The following is a 21,222-nucleotide window of genomic DNA, read 5'->3' as shown; positions in this document are numbered from 1 at the left end:
GATTGCCAAAAACGTCATCAAACAAGCAAACAAAAAGAAGAAACAAGCCCATCTACAATAGAAAAATGGAGAAAGGTCTTTGGGAATTCTGTTTAATTGGGCAACTTGTAATGAATGCTTCACGTCAGCTGAAACCACCATTTTCATGAACTTATTTTACTGATACTTCTAAACATGCATTTCTGTAACCATATAATGACTACAGACATCACTGTACCCACTGCTGTTTAGACATGGTTTAAAATAAAACTGTCCTCAATTACATATTGTGCCCCTTCTCAGCAAATTAATGAAACTTTCATGTCCCCAGAATGTGTCTTTCAGTTTTTCAGCTAAAAATATCATAAAGATGGTTCAGTTCACCATGACTCCATAACTCCTGGTTTTAGTACTGGTCTAAATGGGTTGTTTCAGCGTCTTCAGCTTTAAATGTACCTGAGCTGCTGCTGCCCTTGCCCCCTTCAGGAAGAAGACTCTCTCTGCATTTGTCATTTAAAGGTTGGGGCAAAACAGTTAATCATATAGCAGCCAACACAGACAAGAATGGAAAATCACTGAATTCAAAGGACAGATGCGGTTTTTAACTCATGTCTAAGGTATTTCTATCAGATGATGTCATGGTTATAAAATCAGTATCTTAGCAGTGTAAAGTGGCATATTTGAAATGAAGTGACTGCTGATTACATACAATCTTAATGGGCTGCATTTCAGTCATTATTGTATAATCATTGGACAGTCTGAAAAAAAATAAGGAAATGAGAACAGCTTTATTGGGAATTTTGTTGTATTGAATACGGTATGTTTGAGAACAGAGAACAGGAGAGACTGTAAATAGATGCAAACACTGAGTTTGGTTTTAGTAGAGCACAGCAGGCTACTAAAAACACAGTAACCCACCCAGTCCTTCTTGGCTGGTTTCAAATTGTTGCTGAAGTTCTCACCATCTCTGAATGTCTCTCAGCTTTACAGTTTCCACAGAGCTCTGACCAGTAGGTCATAAGATCAAAGCTAATAGTAATGTTAGCTCCATTAACTGCACAGCAGGTTAACACTAAGATCTTTTCTATCATTGTGGGGACACTGCCACCAAAAATAAAAATAATCCATTGGATCTGCAGTTCCTTAGATGCTGGAAGTGCATGGAAATTCCTGTTTTCACTCTTGCAGCCAACAGCTGGTTGTGCTTTGGTTATTGCTATCTACTATTTAAACTTCATAGGTAAATGTGATAGATAAATAAAGGTGATTTGACTTGACAAAATAAAATAATTTCATAAGAAAGCATTCTGATTGAAGTCTAAGACAAGCAAAAATGCTTCTTGCACCTGCTGCTGATCATTTCTGGCACTCAAAGTGTTCCACGTTGTCGATTCATTTTGTACAGTTCTCAGGATAAAACAGAAAGTGAAGAGTAGCAGCCTTCCTGAAATAAAGCATTAAAATGTGTTTGCAGATGTGCAAATGTGTCTGCATCCACAGCAGTTTGGCTTTTATCAGCTCAGATGATTACCATTAAAACGGTACTTTCAGGATTTATTCTTCACTAACTGTATCTTCGACTTATAAAAATGGCTTCATTTTAAAAGCATAACACTTGCAGATTAAATATTGTTCTATGCCTGTGCCAGGCGGGTAAACGATACCAGATGACAGCGTTGTTGGGTAGGGCACTCCATAAAATTGTGGCACCAGCAGCAAGTCAGACTAAAGTAAATACTGATATGATTGTAGTGAACTGAAACCAATTTGCCTGCGGCTGATATGTCGAGGAGAACATGAGAGACACCGGGACTGAATCGAAACTGGGCTGAGGCCTTGTTCAGAGTGAAACAGTCAGCGCTGCTCAGCATTTACATTTATAATAAACACACAGATGTTTGCTAAACTCAACAAGAAATATCGAGTGTATCATTGTGTTTAAAGTTGTGTTGACGTTTCAGGTATTCTCCAACTATTACCGCATAAATTATTTACTTATTAACCTTTTCAGTGGACTAGAAAAATGGTGATGGTCAATATATCATTTACTAATTAAAAAATCCTACAAGGTAGATATTGTTATTAGCTCATTTCTATTAGTTTCTTAAAATATAAACACAATTTCAGCTTTTACTCTTAGTGCGAGCGCATAATAAATATTCAGGCAACTATGAGGAAAATGTAAAAAAGCCAAAGAAAAGACAGAAATGGGATTTCAAAAACACATATTTGAAGAAACACAGGGCCTTCCAGGTCACTCTACACAGGAAATCACTTATAAAAGTATAATGAAAGCAGTTCTAATGACCCACCCAGTGAAACATATAATATTTTCTCACACAGATGACCTGATTTGATCGCTGTCTGTAGAAATAGCAGTATCCTGCCATGCCCTGTACTAATGATTTTTGCTGTCTGCTGTGCAAAACCATTTGTCCCCCAGCAGGCTGAACCTTAAGCAAACAGCTTTTCCAGCATCTTAAGGAGCCACTGTTTACTTATCATGAGCTGCCCATAGAAATGCTCACGACAAGAGAATCTACTTCACTTTCCTGTAGAAATGTTTGTCCTGCTGTGAATTACACACTGTAAGAAACAAAATCAGTGCTGACTATGTATCCATATACGGCTGCCTATTACTATTATGTTCTTATTCTTATATATACATTGATTTATTTCTCCACAATAAAGCAGTACAACAAGCTGTGAACATTAACATATAATGACCTAAGAGAATCAAAAGAAGCCTGCAAAGACTTTTTTTTGCTGTGTGTTCTTGTCCAACTGATTGACTACGATACCCGATTGATTACAATATATGCATTATTAGTGCAACATAGTTACAATATCAACCAGTGTTTGAACTGATCATTGTTTTCAGTAGTGTTGCCATTTTCATTTAGTGGGGCAACTTAAAGTCAATGTTTGGACATCTAAAAAAAGTTGCTATGACATTTCACTAAAAAACAGAAATGTGAGTCTCATTGTGGTGCTTGACAAAAAAAAATAATAACTTAGAAGGATTCATCTGCTGGTGGTCTGAACCATGGCTCCAATATTACTGTTTCTAATACCCACTTTTTCATATTAGATTGAAAAGTTGTTTAATCCACTGGTTGGTAGTACTCGTGTACAACAGGGTCACCAGTGCATAGATGCAGCAGCCAGCAGACCACACCACAGCACCCAACAAACTAATGGAAGCTTTAAGGTGGGCTTCTATAGCTACTGTGCTAACAAAGGTAATGTTGTCGACTTGGTGGAACCATTAATGTTAGATGTTGCTGGTGAGCTTCTCAACCATTATATCGGGTTCCAACCATACTGCCTGATTTTAATTGCAGTGATCTTGGTCTGCATGCCACCAGACTGGAACTAATGGTGAGAGTGCGTTTTATGCCTTTATACAATCACAACAAATGTGACAGAGTTCACTCAAGTAAGTGGTAAAGTCTTAATGCCAGAACATTTAGCATCAGTGCAAAAACACACATGATAACAGCACTGTCGATCTATCCTTCCATTTATCCATTTTCTTCCATTCATCCAGGAATCCTGATGGCTATGCAGGCCATTCCAGACATCTCTTCCAGAGAAATGTTTTCCAGTTCCTCGTGGGGAATACTAATGGGTTCCCAGGCCAGATGAGATATGTAATCCCTCCAGTGAGTGCCTGGTTTACCCCTGGGGTTTCTCCAGTTGGATGTGGAAAACCTTCACATTAAAGCACCCAGGAGGCATCCTAATCAGATCACCTCAGCTGTCTCCTTTCAGCGCAAAGGAACAGCGACTCTACCATCGACTAATGCACAGATAAATTTGTTGGCAACTAATTGTGTCATAGATTTTTGTTGAGTATTTTTTTCACTGATGACTGCAAACAGTATGTCATATAGAAAAGCATGCACCCTAATCTGCTGCTGTCCTTTTTTTTTTCTTTTTTTTTTTGTTATAAAAGAAAAAAAAAAGTTTGGGCGACAGGCCTTGAAAGAAAATTTCCCCACCAACTTCTATTTTGAACTCCAGTCAAGAGCTCCATTACCACTCAGGCTACAATAAGAAACACTAGAAAGAGATGTGGTGAAATGATGAAAGGCTGTCTCAGAAAATGGTAGAAAAATGGCCCATTTACTTTCTTCCACCTTTTGGGAGTCTAAATGGATTTTCATTCAGTAATCAGTGCACTGCTGCCTAACGGACACTAGAGGGCAGAGCGAGTGCAGAGAACACGGGCGACGGTCGCAGCAGGGAGCAAACTTGCTGGGAGTGTGATAAGGAGGCCTTTCACGTTAACAGGGCCTGCAGTGAACGTGCTGCTTCTCTGAGGGCATCAGGAACTTCGACAAAATATGAGCAGGTCAGGAGGAGGACAATCAGGACTTCAGCGCATTTTCCCTCCTGTGAATATAGCTGCATATGAGCGAAACCAGGATGAATTAACAGTGTTATAACGTGATTTTTAAAAAAAAAACAAAAAAAAAAAACAGGTTTAATGTGAGCCAGAAGGCAGGCACAGTGGTTTAGCTGTCACACCCTCACCCACAACAATGAACGCTACCTGGGCAGCTGGGGAGAGGGATGCAGCCCCCACAAATGTGCTACATTTGAAGAATGAGAGAAAACTTCAAAAATCCCTGAGCAATTAACCAATCACAGTCCAGCAGGACAGTGTGACAGAGTGCACACATCATTGGTCGACAGGCTCGCATCCGTTATGCTTTCAGTGGGGCGAGATCTAAATTAGAGAGCCAATTAACTCTGCTAATAGCCCTCTCCTATTTAATCTGGAAGACAATGGGGATTGAAGAAGAAGCTTTTACAATATCCTCTTTCTGCCACGATTCTGAGGGTCTGCGTTTGCCTCCTTGTTTTCACTTCAATTAGCCCAGTGCTTTCTATGATTAAGTACCTATAATTATTTTTCAATTAAGGCTTTGATCTGGTGTGTACTGTATACAGCTCCTTAGCGTGCCTCGAAGAATGAGGATGAAACAGTAAATTTGTTCCCTTCTGTCGTGTTGATGAGGGTGCAAGTGAGATTAAGCTTGCAGAGCTGCTGGGAGAGTGGCTGCAGCCACAGAACTTGATCAAGATTCTTTCCGGCATTAAACTTTTTTTTTCTATAGGTTCGCCTGCCATCACAGAGCTGTGTACTGTGTCAGTATTGGTTCTAGTAGGCCTACAACATTTACATTTGTGTGCTTCTGTACTGCATCCATAGTGGAAGAGAACAAATCAAATATATTTAGAAGTAGGGCAACATGATCTTGGAAAAGGGGGCATTGCGATATTTTGTTTATCTGTGATAAAAACTGAAATATGAAAACATGCATGATTTGTACCAGATGAACTGAATAACTATTTGGAAAGAATCAGTCATTCTAAAATGATTGAGGGGACTTTGCTGAGAGTGCAACTGCATTGGAAATACATTTTTTAAAGTTCTTTTTACTGTGAAGACTTTTTTGTGTATGTGAATCATTGGAATCTTGCTCATAGGGGCATCTGAATTAGCTTTTTATTCACTTTGGGTGACATTCACTTTGCACTTTGCACTCATACAGAGCTTTGTGGTTCTGACTTTAATGGTTAGGGCACAGACCCAGTTTTTGGCCAACATAATTCTTTCTGGAGCTGAAATATTTTCACGTGATTGATAACCAGAATTGTTTTTTAAACATTTTAAACTTAATAATATAAATAGATTTACAGACAAAACATTTTTGTTGCGCTGAATATCTGCTAGACACGACAATTATCTATGTCAATAGCACACAAACATTTACCAATGTTCCTTAAACGCGTCACATGCAGTAGAAGTTAGCTAGGTGGCCGTGCACAGAGAAGCTTCTAGTCTCCACTCATTTACAGTGCAGCAGATTAGACAGGTGTGAGACTAAACTTTCAGATCTCTGACATTTTGGATGACCAGTAAAAACTGATAAAGTAGCAACTTTGCCCACATCTGGGAAAGGCAGGACACAAAAATGAGTTACACACCCACTATATGTATTATATGCCACATGCAAACTATCAAAGTATACTGCCAGTATAGTACCATTATTATTAACAGTGGTTTGTATGTAAATGAACATGAGATGATGCTCTTTTAGACTAATTTAAATGTAGTTGGATTCAGTACGATCCAGTGGGGGCAATCGTATGCACCAGCTTTACTTGGATTGGTACAAGACACAAAAAACACAAAACTACAAGTAATCACAAGCACAAACATGAAAGACATTTGTGGAATAGTGAAAGCAGTTTTCAGTGAAAACAGTCTCTTTTTTTTGCTTAATAGATAAATTTGGGTAAATCTGACATTAGAAGACCTTATTTTAGTCTTTTCAAAGTCATTCTTGGTCACATACTTGTCTGAGATGCTGCAGTAACTGAGGGGAGACTATAAGCCTCTGTGTGTACATAACAGTCCCTTAGCTAGCTTCTACTGTAGCCTGCATGTGAGGCGTTTAGTGAACATCGTAAACCACTGTGTCTATAAGCATATTTTAGCAAGCAGCTAGTTTTAGTTACAGTTTAATATACATTTAATCTCAAGAAGATGCTCTGAATTCATGTGGAGATTATTTTAAGTCTTATTTTGACGTAGATTTGTACATTAGCACGAAAATAACATAACCTGAAAGTGAAAGCAGTGCTATGTTTATTTAAATGTGAACAATGTGAAGTGCACTAAAAATACTGTCTCGATAATCATCAAAAATAATTGTGAGCATCATTTTGATCATCATACTGGACCACTCAGTTGTATGGAAACATGTTGACTACAGAAAGGATGATGTTAATTAAAAACAAGGATTCTGTCAGCAGTGTCTTGTAATTGTTGCCACCACACAAGGTAATACAACTCATTTGTTTGACCATTTAACTCAGAACCACAAAATTCTGCATGATGACTGCAAAGTCAGATCTGAAGGGCATCAAAAAAACTACTCTGGATGCTTTTGCCAGTGTTACACAATAAGAAAAAGTTTTCAAATAGTTTGAATTCAAAAATGTCTTTAAGGTAGGAAGTAATTATTTTGCTTTTTTAAAATTATTTAGTATTTTCTTTGCAGATGAACTCCTCTATGAAATCATCCCAACCATCACTCTAGAATGACTAATACTTTCCAAAGAGAGTTATTCAAGTCATTTGCTAAACATGTCTTATATAATACAGACAAAATATTTTTCTTATGGCGTTCCAGTAATGCAGCCTTGGCATAGAGTCACATAAATACCTCTAAGTGAAGTGAAGTTAGACATTTTCTGGGAGGTAAAGATCAGTGAAGATGTCAGTAAAACAAACAAAACAAGCAAAAGTGCCTGATCCTTTCATGCGCGACAAGGTACTTAATAACACTTATTATAATTCCTCTGTTTACCTATAGCTACCTGACCTGGGAGGTAGATCAAAAGCAGCTGGGTAAAATGACAGTCTGGGTTAATTATCTGTAAAGCTGCAGGGATTAGAAGCATTCACAGCAAAATGCAACCTCCGGGGTGGTGGAGAGGTAAAACACGCATCTAGTGGGAGGACTCTGGTAAACCCTCTGTTAAAAGTATGAAGTCAAATGTGATTTTACAGATGCAAAAGTAACTAGGGTAACCATAATGGCTACATTTCCTTTTATGATTTGTTACAAAGCTGCTCTCCAAAGACAAAAAGTAGTAGTCATTGTGTTTTTTTCATGGAAAACACTTCTCAATATATAACTTTGACTCTAAGGGATGGTTTGGGGTTAAATCAACCCCAGAATGGGATTTTGAGACAAAAATCTTTCTTCTAGTTATTTGTTTTGCTAAAATTCATACTGGTGATCCAGTATATTAGTAATATATTTACCATGTATGAATGAGGCAAACCAACAAAACTCCTGCAATGGCAACAATGGCAAAAAGGAACCGCAGCTAAACAAGTTATGTTAAAAGATTGCAGATGGCTTAGCAACCCTGAATTCCAGATGTTATTGAATCCGTACAATAAAGAACTTATTTGCTTTACATTTAATTAAGGCAATAAAGGAGATCATGTCACGTACTTTTGTTTAATGTAAACTTGACGCTTGTGTTTCTGATCAGTTAACCTCCACTACTTTTTAGAGAGCTTGAATGTGTTTTTGTGTAGATCAATGGCAGAGTGTGCCAGTGGCATGTATTTAAATCTTTATCATACTTGTTTTTTGATTACTGAGCTGTGTGTCTAAGGATCCAATCTTTTATTATCTGAATAACCATTATGTCGCCTAAAGAATTCACCATTTTGAAACATGAAAGTACCCACAAAAAGTGTTTGCCTGGTTTGTGAAATTCGGCACGGCAGGTTGTACAACAATTGTAAGTTTCAAGTAAGAAACTTTTTGAAAGATGTTTTGAAATGTAGTCTCAAACAATCAATGGAAATGGCACTGTTTTTTTCTGAGGTAAGCAAAAACAAAGAAATTTTTCATTTTTAAACGCTGTATTTTTTGTGTATTTTTTTTAGATTCTGTTTATGTGTAACACATCTTGTTTTTGTGACTTGGTAATGTTGGCACCTTTTAGTAATTTTGTGTTTTTATTTCTGTTTTTCCATAGTAAAAATATATGTACAGATGTATTAATTTTATATTTTGATAGCAAAAAAAATCTAACTTTAAACGTTCACTTGTAACAGATATGTATATAGCTTGTATAGAAACATGACTCATCTAACAAATAGTTTTAAATGATTTACCCCAGACCATAATGTATTAGGTTGTCCCTTTAGATTTGTAACTTTTCCATCTGTCAGACAGTTTGGCTGACCAGTCTTAAAGCTTTGAATTCCTCTTCATACTCAAGGTCATTCTTTCTTGCATTTACTGCTCTGTCTTTGTCTGGCAAAACGGTTTTGAAGTGCAGGAAAATGGATTTCAAAATGCTATAAACGAGGCCTGGGCCATAAAACAAGAGTAATGCCTCCTGGTTATACCATCACTTCATTCAATAGCAATAAACAAAGCTGCTCAGTAGTTTCACTCGAATGCATCAGGTGCAAAGCACATAACGAAGATGCAAAGTCTGGTTCCTGAACAAACCCCAAGCCTTTCTCTCTGGATCATGAAACAGCCTATCATATTTGGCTAATGGAGCCCCTTTGGCTTCTATCAGTCTTCCCATTGCTTCTATGTGGGTCTTCTGAGGCATGTTAGTCCACGACCACCAGGACCCCTCGTCACCCCGTCCATGCCTGTAGATGTCCCCTGGTGGAGGCTGTGGCTGGCGGTCGATTGGTGAGATGGTCTTCATGGTCTTAAAACATCCTCAACAACGCATCTCTCACCTCCTCAAACCAAGCAAAGCACTTCCAGCTGCCTGCTGTGAGGGCTGACAGATGTGATGTTAGGGTGTGCAGAGAGGACATTGTGTGTTTTGGTCTGGTGACATCTGGTGCAGGTCAGCCATTCTGAACCTTGACCTCAACCCAATATACCGGCTACACTCGAGTTGCCCAGGTGCATCTCAGAAACATTTTTTGTCCTTATTTAGATTTTTATTTGTGTGTTTGCCACTATTGTGGTGACATTTACCTGTGTACCTGGATGAATAGGCTAAAATAATTAAATTGAAAGTATACCTTTTTTCTGCTGGTCTTTTAAAAAGTAGGTCTTAAGAGAAGTTCAATTATTATTGATATGACTAAAATGAAACATTTTATGCTGATACATTTTAATCTGTATCTCCCAGCTGTAGTATACAGCCACAAATGCACCCAGCATGTCTTTACTACATTTCTGAGCTTGTAAGTCTCTTTTTGGACTCATATTTAGGCCTACTTCCTGTGTTTCAAACTTCTCTCTTCGCCAACAGTCGATGAGAAAACTGAAATCCACAGGGAGGCCGCTAATTAACTCCTTTACTGTAATTAAAACACTAAAGTCTCTAAAGGGTGTCAGGCTCCTAATGAGTTGTGACATTTTCGAGGCTCTGTGTACCCAAAACTGTACTGTCACCACGCGCTACCTACACGCACAGTACGAAGGAAGTGTTCACAGACGGGCTGGAATGGAAAAAATAATAAAAAAAGGAAAGGAGAGGGGAAGAAAGAGGAAGGATGGGATGCTTTCATTGCCCTAGAATGGTAGAGAGAGGAGGAAATAATGAAATATCAGGGCTTTGTGAAAAATAGAAAAATAAAAATGGGAGGTGTAGGTAGCGAGGAGGAGCGGGGGAGGCAGGAATTGTGTCTGAAACATTTTGTATGACCTCCTCCCTCGCCCATCCATCAGGCAGGCTGGCTCATTATTCTAACTAGCCAGTTCTTTTCTTCTGTTGCGGGACACCATCAGCTGCAATCTGCATGCCAATTATCGGCCAGACCCCCTGATACCCCTGCATGGAAAATGATCTGTCAAGGAAAAAAAAAAAAAAGGGAGAAGGCTTGTGCACTGTAGCCCCAATCTCTCCACCCGCCCCCCACCTCCCCCATCTTCCTCCTTTTTACACTCCATTCCTCTCTCTCTCCGCTTTCCTGTACAGCAGTGACAGGGCTTCCTAGAAAATTAATCTATGGAAAGAGAAGAAAAAAATTATAAATGTAGCTATTCTCCCACTCCGGCCGCTCAGTTCTCTGGGCTCCGGAGGGCAGGGGAAGTGGAGTTTGTGATAATTGCCAGGGAGAGGGGGGCGATAACAAAGGGACACTCTTCCCCTGAATGTTACAATAAGGGCAAGAGGAGCGGTCATGAAGCAACCGTCATGCTTTCTGTGCTCCCAGGTATGCTTCCTTTTTCCCTTTTCATTCTCATCTATTTCATCGTCAAATTACAGATGAGATGAGCTGCCATTTCTGATCACTCTCTTGATCTCTTAACTGTGCCGGATAGGCAGAGCTGGGCACAAAGAAATTTGATGTCAATGGGCCATCTGGTAATCACTGTAACCATATGAACTGTCGCTCCGGATCATAAACAAAGCACGAATACATTTAAAAGTCATGATTGACTGCTTTGATAAACTCCGCCCCCTCTAGGTGCTGCTGCCCCACCTGTCACCTTTATGTTCTTAGACTGGCGCTGGATGACTTACACACACAATTTGTGGATTCTTGATTTTAAAATAGCGTGGATGTATCAAACAGTCTCATAACCCTTAATAATGGAGCCTATTCACCCTCTGTCCCTCTCCCTGTGACTTCCATGCAGATCTCTTGTGGTATGATGGTCTGCAGACAACTAGGCCTCTCAGCATCTCCATATTTAGACTTTATTCACAAAGCTCCGTTTGTTGACATGCAGGCTCCACATGTGCTCAGCAAAATGAGCAAAGAACAGGAGAGAAACAGTGAAATGGAAGATTTGGTTGCAAAAAGAAACACAACACCAACAGTACAGAAATATTACAGCTACAGAAAGGATGATGTTGACCAAAAGCAGACATTCTGTCAGCAATGTCTTGTGATTATTACCACAACACAAGGCAGCACAATCTATTAATAATCAGTTTGACCATTTAAAAATATGACAAGTGCAAAGATAGATCTAAAGACCATTAAAAATACTATTTTGGATGCATTTACCAGAGTTACCCCAACACGAGGAAGGTTTAAACGGCCAACACAATCACGGATGTGATAACGTCTCATCTCATGAAAGACCAGCTAATACTGTTACCAAAGACGGTTTTAAAAACATGGTCCAATTTCTTAATAAGTATGTAACACCGTTGCGCACTTATTTTTCTCAAACTACCATCTCAGAGCTAAATAAATACAAGACACAAGCAGAAACAGATCTGTCACAGTAGAATATTATGCAGCTCCAGTGGACTTGTGGTCTGACCGTCCACTTCATTATTCAGGACTGACAACAGAAACTGGTTTCAAACTGCATTTTTCCCAGATGATCATACAAGTAAGAACATCACAGCAAAAGACAGAAGTGATGGGGCCTCGATGAGAGACGTCAAGTGTGGATAACAAGAACGTGGCGAACACTGTGAAGGCTGCTACACTGAAAAAGTGGACCAAACTGCATCTTACAATTGTTAATTCATCCCCGGGCTCTATATACTCAGCTGTTTTTTTTTTTTTTTTATGTTATAGAAAAATTAAAAATTGCAATGTCAGTTTTCTCCAGCATCGTGCAGCCCTACTCTACATGATGACAGCATCCTGGATCAGCTTCCACAAGTCATGAGAAGAGTGAGAATTTATTTTACTTTAACCTCACAGTCGAAGGCCTGGTCCACGTAAAGTCTTCCACTTTCATTTAAAAATAATAATGAGAATAAAAAAAAACACTGTCAACATGACCACAAACACTCTAACAAGCTTGGCACGGCAGTTTACGTCAATGATATATCAAACACTGCACAACAACGTTCTGCTATTTCACCATTTCTGGGGATTTTAAACTGTAGATGTTGTGAACTAACTATTGTGGGACACAGCAGACATAAAGGCTTTAGTGTGATTGAGAAGTGATGCAGTGAGGCTAAGCTTAAGTCTAAACTCACAGACAGTTCTTAAAATCTTCATGTAAGAAGCCAGTTGAAAAAACCTTTAATGTGAAATGAGCTAAAATGTCTTTAATATGTGGATGAGATGCCCAAATATAAAGGAAAATGTTAATTTTGCAAAACATTTATGTATCAGTGAGGACAAGGCCTAATATATTCTAGTCAATTATGTGCTCTTTGGCATTTAAACTAATAGCAAAATTAGCTGCATATGCTAACAGTTATGATTACCATACTGTTTAAATCATTCTTCAGCTCTGATTTTGTGTTTTTGGGCTAAAAATAATGGTGTTAAACTGTTTCAATGTAGAGTATCATTCGTCGTTCAGCCCATGCACACTGCTTGAACGTGGAGGGATCAGTGAAGAGTCTCAGTTGTGAAGCTAAGACTGAACAATGACTGTCCAGAGGAGGGCTTTATTTAGCTAATGGTAAATTCAGTTTTAATTAAGACTGTATCCTCATTCCAGCTACTTTTTGTGACGTGATGAAGCAAATCGTGACTTATGAATGGATCAAGTGATCCAACAAAGGGACATAATCATGACAACACAAAGTTTGCCGTCTAGTCTTAAAGCCAAATCCCTGTTGTCCCTTCCTTACGAGATGAGGCAATGAATCTGTGAGAATGACAGCCGAGGAGAAAAAAAACACAAAGCCAACCTGATCCTGATTTCCAGCACTGAAGCCAGCAGAGGAACAGTCACTCGGCAGAAGCAGCGGAGAATTGGGTTTGCTCTGTTTGCCTTTGTGGTGCATGTGTGTGAGCTTTGATTAAAGACAGAAGATTCTTTAAGCACATTAGGGCCATTTTGTCCAATTGTTTCACGCCCTCTTCCATATCCACCTGCACAAAAGATACAGACTGCAGCACAAAGCGATGCTCACCCTCTTTACTCTGCTCTATCACACTGAGCAGGCCCGGTGCAGGCACAAACAGACGAGGACCAGAGGAATTATGTTCTTGTGCAGTACTCGTCACAGCAGAAGCCTCAGTGTAATGTCTTATCACTTTAAGGGCAGATGAAGTATTGACACACAAAGGCGAAGGAAACAAAAGCTACCATGTAGTCTTGTAAAAATTTGATATTTTTAAGTAACGTTCACTAATCAGACATGTACGTCTGATTAGGAACTGCCACAAGAACAGCTCTAATATCCTGATAATACACTGGTTTGTAGCCGAACTGAAAGGGTCAGTTATTCTATAGCCTGCAGTGCACGTGTGTAAAATATGTGCAGCATTAAACTACAGCACATGCATTTCATTTGCAATCATGCCCTAAATTCAAAATCTTGGGGTCTGATGTGGAAATGCAGCGAACAAAACTGCATTTCAATATTCACAGAGCAGAGGAAAAATGACTCTGTTAGCATACTCAGTGCGAGAGCTGAACCCAGGCCAGTCAGCCACCATACCCTAGAGTAATAATTAAGAATCCTGTCGCCGAGTTGTCAGTAGTCAATTACACCTCCTGTTCATTCGGGCGCACGATCTGACTGCAAGCAAAACGAAGACACTGGAGCTGTCATCAGAGATGGAGAAAGAAGGAAAATGACTGAAATGAAGATTACTGTGGAGTGGGGATTTTGAGCAGGGTTTAACAGTCTCTGTCAGGAGGTGAGTGCTGAATGCGAGTGACCAAACGCCCTCCCAAACATGAAACCATTATTGCCGATTACACAGAACGGGGACTTTGGTGGTGCATTAATTGAAGCTTTGGCTCGCATCAGTTTCCAATTACTTTTATGCTAGCCTACGGTTAATGCGGTGACAATGGATGGTAGGAAGGCGCTCCACAGACGGAGGACTGGGTATGAAATGAGGGAGGTTCTTGTTGTCACTGAGCGTGAATATAGGCAGATGTGAGAGGAGGAAAGACTGCAGTGCAGCTCCTTTGCTGACGGCTATGAGAATATTCGACATACAGAGCTGGTTTAGGCCAAACACCGAAAGCTAAATACAGCTGAAGCTGAAGATGAAGCCAACTATTCTACAAAGAGTTCCCAGTTAGACTAACAACGGTTTACATGTCACTAAAACAGTCCCCTGAACTCCAAAACCAACCGGTGTGTTTGAAAGACAAGTTATCTTTTTTAAAAAAAATCATCCAAAAATATAGAAGTAGAAAGAATTGTTGCGTATTCAACTTTCTAAAAGTCTTTCAATATTCATCTGTGACATGCGGTTCCATCAGGAGAATTTATGACTTCATTCGACATGTTTCAACTAAAGATTTGCCAAATATAAAGCATCTGTTCCATCCAGATTCTGTAAAAGAAAAAAGAAAAAAATAAAATAAATCTGGTTCCTCTGTGGAACCATGGAGCCATTTGTGACTCAGCTGTGACAAATTGTCATATGACAAAACTGAACTGCAGGCTGTGTTTACACAGAGCTGAGAGGACAAAAGCATTGAAATAAATTTAAAATGTAAACAGTTAAATATGTATGTGGATTTTCAAGTATTGGTAAAACCTGTGGGCATTTGCTGTCCAGTTTTTTTTCAACTTTTAGAAATTACGAAAAAAGTTAGCTACATTTTTATTTCTCTGTAATTTATGGCATTATAATGCACAGACAACATTTTGAAGTTCTCTGTACCTCTAGTCACAGTTGTGCCATTTCCACTGAGGTGCAGGACTTTATACTGCAGTTAAAAACAAGCCTACAGCGAGTAAAAATATGACAGGAGCTAAAACAAAAAACAAAAAACCCAAACAAACAAACAAACAAAAAAAACAAACCCAGAAACTGCTTGGATTTCAAAGTATTCAAACGAGTCCACCACACAAACAAGCTCTTAAGGAAATAATCATTAGGAAATATTTACAATCAGTAGCTGCACATTTAACTGCAGGTTTAACTGAGCTTAGTGACAAAGCAAAATTAGCATGCTAACACAGAGGTGCAGGACTTTTTTTACATTTATATTGCAGCAGAAAAATTAGCCGACGTGCAGCATTAGTATAAACAGATGAATTCCACTCTGTGTTCCACTTTAACAGTTATGTTGCAGTAAATGATGCTACAGTAACCGACTGATTGACTGACTGCTTATGCTAAAGTCTTTAGGAGACATTTCATTAGTTGAAACCTGTAACCTCATTTAGTAAATCACAAGCTAGTAATTAAAGTAAGCAATATATTCCGGGAGCATTATTTTGTTAAATTTGTTAAAAGTCTCTTTAAATGCCAACAGATATCAATAAATCAAGTGCTTTTATAAAACAAGAAAAGCACTCACAGAGCACAGTACTCCACCAAGGCTGCTCAGTCGTATCATTTCCGATGGCTGACATCTTGAAAAAAGTTGCAGCAGAAATCACGGCACTATAGAATGTGGCCATTTAATATAGATGTACCCACAAACAAAATGACGTTGCGCTGAGCACAGGCGTGTGTTATTCATGTGTACGTTATGTACAGATACTGAATCGCGTGACCTAAATATGTAGCAGGCGACGGGAATTGATAAGTAGTAGTCATAGTTACAGTGATGCTGTGCCGCTATCTCGCAATGATACAGAAATCTTTAACAAATCCATGAATCCAGACTATAAGCCGCATCACTGACAAAATCTACTCACTCGGTCCTTGTGTCATTTCTGACTTTCACTGAAAATTTCATCCAAATCCATTAATCCATTTTTGAGTAATGTTGCTCACAGACAGACAGACAAACCAATGCCGATCGTCACATAACTCCACCAAGGCTCTGCCTCCTTGGCGGAGTAATGAAGAAAATAATACCTGCTAGTCGAATGACATACGAGAGCTGCAACAATTAGTCAGCATAATCAGTGACATTAGCTTTTTAATCTTTTTTTTTTAAAATTTACCTGAATGCATTATGAGAAATGTATTCCTTTAGTACACTGTGTAATTGTGGCATTACGATGTCATTTGTTTATGGCTTTAGAAACTCTCTACCAAAGTCTGGGAGGATTTGACTTGAGTACTTGAGGACTTAAGATGATCACAGAACAAAAAGGTAATTTGCACACTGTGCAGACTTTGGATGGCAGAACACAGCAGCACAATGTACGAACACCTACAGAAAAAAAACACAAAGGAGACACTTCACGTCTGTTTACTTCTCTCCTGCTCTCTGTGCTCACATATACTATATGTACATACAGCCCAATTAGCAATAAGCTGTTCTCATTTACATATTTTTCTGTTTCTGTTGTCAGACAACAGAAAAAGTATGAAACAGTGACTGAAATGTGTCTCATTAACTATATGTAGTCAGCAGTCACTTCTAAGATGCTGCTCTGCACCACTAAAATCCTGATTTTATAACTGTGACATCTACTGACAAACTCACCAAACACGTGACTTAAAGATGACGGCTGTGTAGGAATTCCGCTTTATTATCATACAATTCAAAGCTACCAAAGTCAGAGAACAATTACACAAAAAAGAGAAAAGGAATTTCTTTAGCTGCTCCCTGCTTGCCAGATGTCCATGTTGCACTTTCTTTAATACAAAGACTGAATTTTTTCACTTTGTTCAGGGGTTTAATAGAAACTTGGATTTCTTTTGTCAGAGTTTCCACTTTAACTTTGGTGTACTGGAGTAAAGTTTTACACTTTAATACAGAAACCTTTTGCTATATTTCACACTGTGCTGTTTTGTCCAAATACAATAAACTTCAAAGAAGTTGTGACTTTCCTTTTCTAGAGGAAAAAAATTAATTTAGATTAATAGACTATTTGGTGAAGCAGTCAATAGATTAATTCAGATCTTTTAGACTAAAACAGACAATAACACTGGGTGTGCTTTAGACATGCCTTTGGCTGCTTTGTGTTGACAAGTCGAGATGTATAGTGTCCTGTTCCAAAAGACCAAGATGGTGATTGCCAAATTCCAAATCGGAGGTTTCAAAAAATAGCTAACAAAGCAATGAGTGATGTCACAGTAGCCACGTCCATCTTTATATACCGCCAATGACACACAAACTATGCAACAGACACACAATGAGCATGGGATCAAATGGCAGTAAGAGGCTAAAAATATAATAAATCTCAATTCAGGAACATTCTTCACCCATTAGATGCAGACACAATGTTGTTTAGACTATTCTCGGTGTATTTCACTCTTACTTTAGGTCTTTTCTTTTGTTAGTTGTACCTGTGCAGCCCAAATCATAGTCTGAGTCAAATACATACATACATATTTACATTAGTGCAAAGAGACTTACTGGGGGTTATGTGCCTTGCTCAAGGGTACACTGACGACAACATGACTGTGAAGCATTGTACTTTCCTCCACCAGTAAAAATCCACCTCTGACCAGAAAGAGAAGTTCGAGCAGAGTTTTCACACTGACCTAGTTTTGTTCGTTCTTTTCCCATTGAAAACTGAGGTGGCTGTAATTATTACCTCTGCAGAGGGCCACACTTAATACCCTAATGTATTATTACCTGGATTCGCTACAAACAGATTAAACGGAAGCAAGAAAGGCTTAGGTAATTTGATAATTGCTTTTGGCACCTGTGTTTTGTTCTGCCCTGTAACTGAGCAGAAAGAATCCCTCGGCAGCTTTACAGTGAAGGCAGCGAGGGCTGAGGAGCGGCTCAGCTTCCTGCTGTGCGACGCTCTGAAAAGGCTACTGCTCCACATTTGCCCCTGCTCAGCATGTCTTAGATCCAACCGCATCCAGATTTTTATCACAATATGAATTAAACCTTGATTTTCTGTCCAGTCAGCAAGAGAGCTGCACGTCGTTTCACACTCTGGACAGGCAATCGACAAAGGTATGCAGAGCAACACAAACTGACTTTCCTCTTCTTTTTCATTTTTCCTTTTTTTTTTTTGGTGATGGCCTCAAAATTGCAATAAAGGTTCCTGACACTGATTCGTACTTATTTATTTCATTTTTTTTTTAACCTATCCTCATATTCAAACCATTTCTGTCTCGACCTGGTCTCTGTGGATTCTTGCTTGCAGGAGGGGGAGAAGAAAAAAAAGAAAATTAAAATCCATCAGCTAATGTGTCGTCTGGTAATGAAATAAGAATCTGACACTCTCTCGCATTGAAATGCAAAAGAGGTGTCCTGGCGTTACCCGAGCAATTTATCATAAAAGCCAGTGAATTTCTACTTAATATACATGAGGTACAGTGAATTATTACAGGGCTTGCCATTATAACAAACTTCTCAAAGTGGGCAGACAAAAGGGTCAAGTATATTATTTTCCCTTACGTCACTCGGATGGATGATCTAAATGGCTTTCTGAAGTTGGGGAATTTCATACTTTCTTTGAATATGTTTTATACTTTGTACCATTTTGCACAATGCAACCCTTTTTACCCTCTGTTCCCTTTTTTGGTGGAGAGAAAATGGAAGAGAGAGGGAACAGAGAGGCAGGGCGAAAAATGTCACCTGCTAGTATCTGAGTGCTTTTTCCACAGCTCTAATTCATCTCTGCCAGCAGCATGTCTCTGCTTTCCTTTTCTTCTCAGCTGCACCAAAATGAGTCTACTGATTCACCCCACCATCAGCTACTCAGCTTTTCTTTTCATGCAAAAGTAACAGTAAGCACCACAAGAAAAAAAAAAACAACCAAAAACTCTCCCTCCCTGTGATGATGAAACAACAACAACAACTAGGAAAACTCTCATGATTAATCATTTGTTCTTAATCTCCTGATTCCGCCTGGCTAAAATAATCAATAGCTAACAAAGCTTGTGATTGATATATGAGCCAACTAGGTTCAAAAAGTGTCGTCACGGAGGGACAATGGTGAATAATGCTTAATAATATCAAGTGTGCTGTACTGTATCATTTGATTGATGAATTTTGTCAAACGACAGCCTAAAACAGTTTATGCATCTGTCGTGTGAATGATTAATGAAAAGGAAGCCAGTATCACCTAAAACAGGATCCATGTTTAACAGTACCAACAACCTCCATCGTCAATACATCCACCACATAATAGTGAAATAATGACAGTGTTGTAACTCTAAAGAAATCCTGGGTGTAGCTTGATAGAATCCAACTATGTAACGAAACACCAGTCGACTACAGCGAACCATGTACATTCCTTTATAGTGCATAGAATCTGTATATATAGTTCATAATCAAAGACCACACCTGAGCTTTGATAGGTGACCTGACTGGAGGCCAGGGAACGTGAAAATGCATTATAAGTGACACATCTGAGTATTTTGCCCCAGACTGAGGACTGTCACATCAACATATGATGCATGTAGTGACTGATAATGTATAATTTATATGACACATTTTCACGGCGGCGGTTGTAATACCATTATCATATTGGAGGGTGTCTTTAGTCCTCCCGGGGGACATCTCAACAAATCACCAAGCAAACCAGGGCCAAAGATTAATGATAAACATGACAAGGACAAATTAGAATATGCAGAAGTTAGCGTATGCGAGCTACACCAAATATCCCGAAGCTAAATAAATAGACACACGTTCTGATCTATTCCCTGCTGTCCAATTTTATAAATATTCCTATTTATGAACTACTATAGTATGTGTTTTTATATGGACAACGGCTTCAGCTGTCACATGTAATAATACTGCACACTCAGAGTGAATGATTTGCATTTACACACGCAGCCCTGAAGTGAAACTGAGCTAACACTACTTAGATCCTTCAAATTAAAAGTACCAACATCGTAGTTTGAGGGTAATTTCACGACCTCCACTTTTGTTTTCGTATCTTGGTCATTATAAGGGCTAGCACTAGATGCTGTATCTTGTTGTATGCACAACAGTCTTGGTTACCCAGATATTCCATCGTTTAATATGATAATACTTGCAGTTTTTATGAGCCTTCATAATACGGAAAAAAATAAAATTTTAATTTTCCAATTCATAATAGTGAAGGTGAGATTGGAATCTGGAAATATCATAACCATGATGGTACCATTTATCGGCCGGATACTGTATGACTGTGTGCTCAATGGAAACCACTGTCATTACTTTATTGACTGAAGTCTTCACGTACACTAACTTATTCGCAAAGGCAAAATGGCAAATGTTTATCTATGCAATGGGTTAACTCTATATATATTAACATATCTATATCCATATCCAAAGGTATTAATATATGAAGTAATGCTTTCCTGAGTAACTGGAACAGCACTAATGGGTGTGAAGATGGACACACCTATGTATGCTGGTGGTAACTGTTGATAAATCTGATGCAAATTCAAGATCTATTTTTTGTTACTCACACTCTGTTGCACAGACAAGTGACTTGCATTGCTGGTAAAGATGAAGTTGTGTGACTTTATTTCACACGTGCCTCTTAGAGGAAAGGTGAAATGTTTTCAAGCACCTAAAGGTCTAGTTGCTCTTTACTGTAGCTCTATGGATTGCACTTACACAGACACTAGACTTAGCTTAGAGAGAACAACGCTAGCTGTTTCCCCTTGCTTCCAGTCTTTGTGCTAAGCTAAGCTAAACGCCTCCTGACTCTTGTAATTAAACTGCAGACATGAGAGTGGTATCAGTCTTCATTTCTTAGTCTCTGCAAACAAAAACATAACAAAAAAAGTGTAAGTTCTCAAATTTTTGCTCCACTGGCTTCTATAAGAGTCATGTTATTACCGATTGGTTATTTTACCAGTGTACTTTTATTTAAGTTTGTATGGTTTAATCTATAACAGGGCATTGTTTTAATCCCAAAACTTGCTGGCGACTTTGAGAGTCATATTTTCTTTTCCAGTCATAAAGTGCATGATTTATTAGCCAGAAGTTTTAAAAACAGAAAGAACTGTTA

Source organism: Amphiprion ocellaris, chromosome 2 (assembly GCF_022539595.1).
Source record: "Amphiprion ocellaris isolate individual 3 ecotype Okinawa chromosome 2, ASM2253959v1, whole genome shotgun sequence".
NCBI classification, from domain to species: Eukaryota; Metazoa; Chordata; class Actinopteri; family Pomacentridae; genus Amphiprion; species Amphiprion ocellaris.
This window is presented reverse-complemented; position numbering follows the sequence as displayed.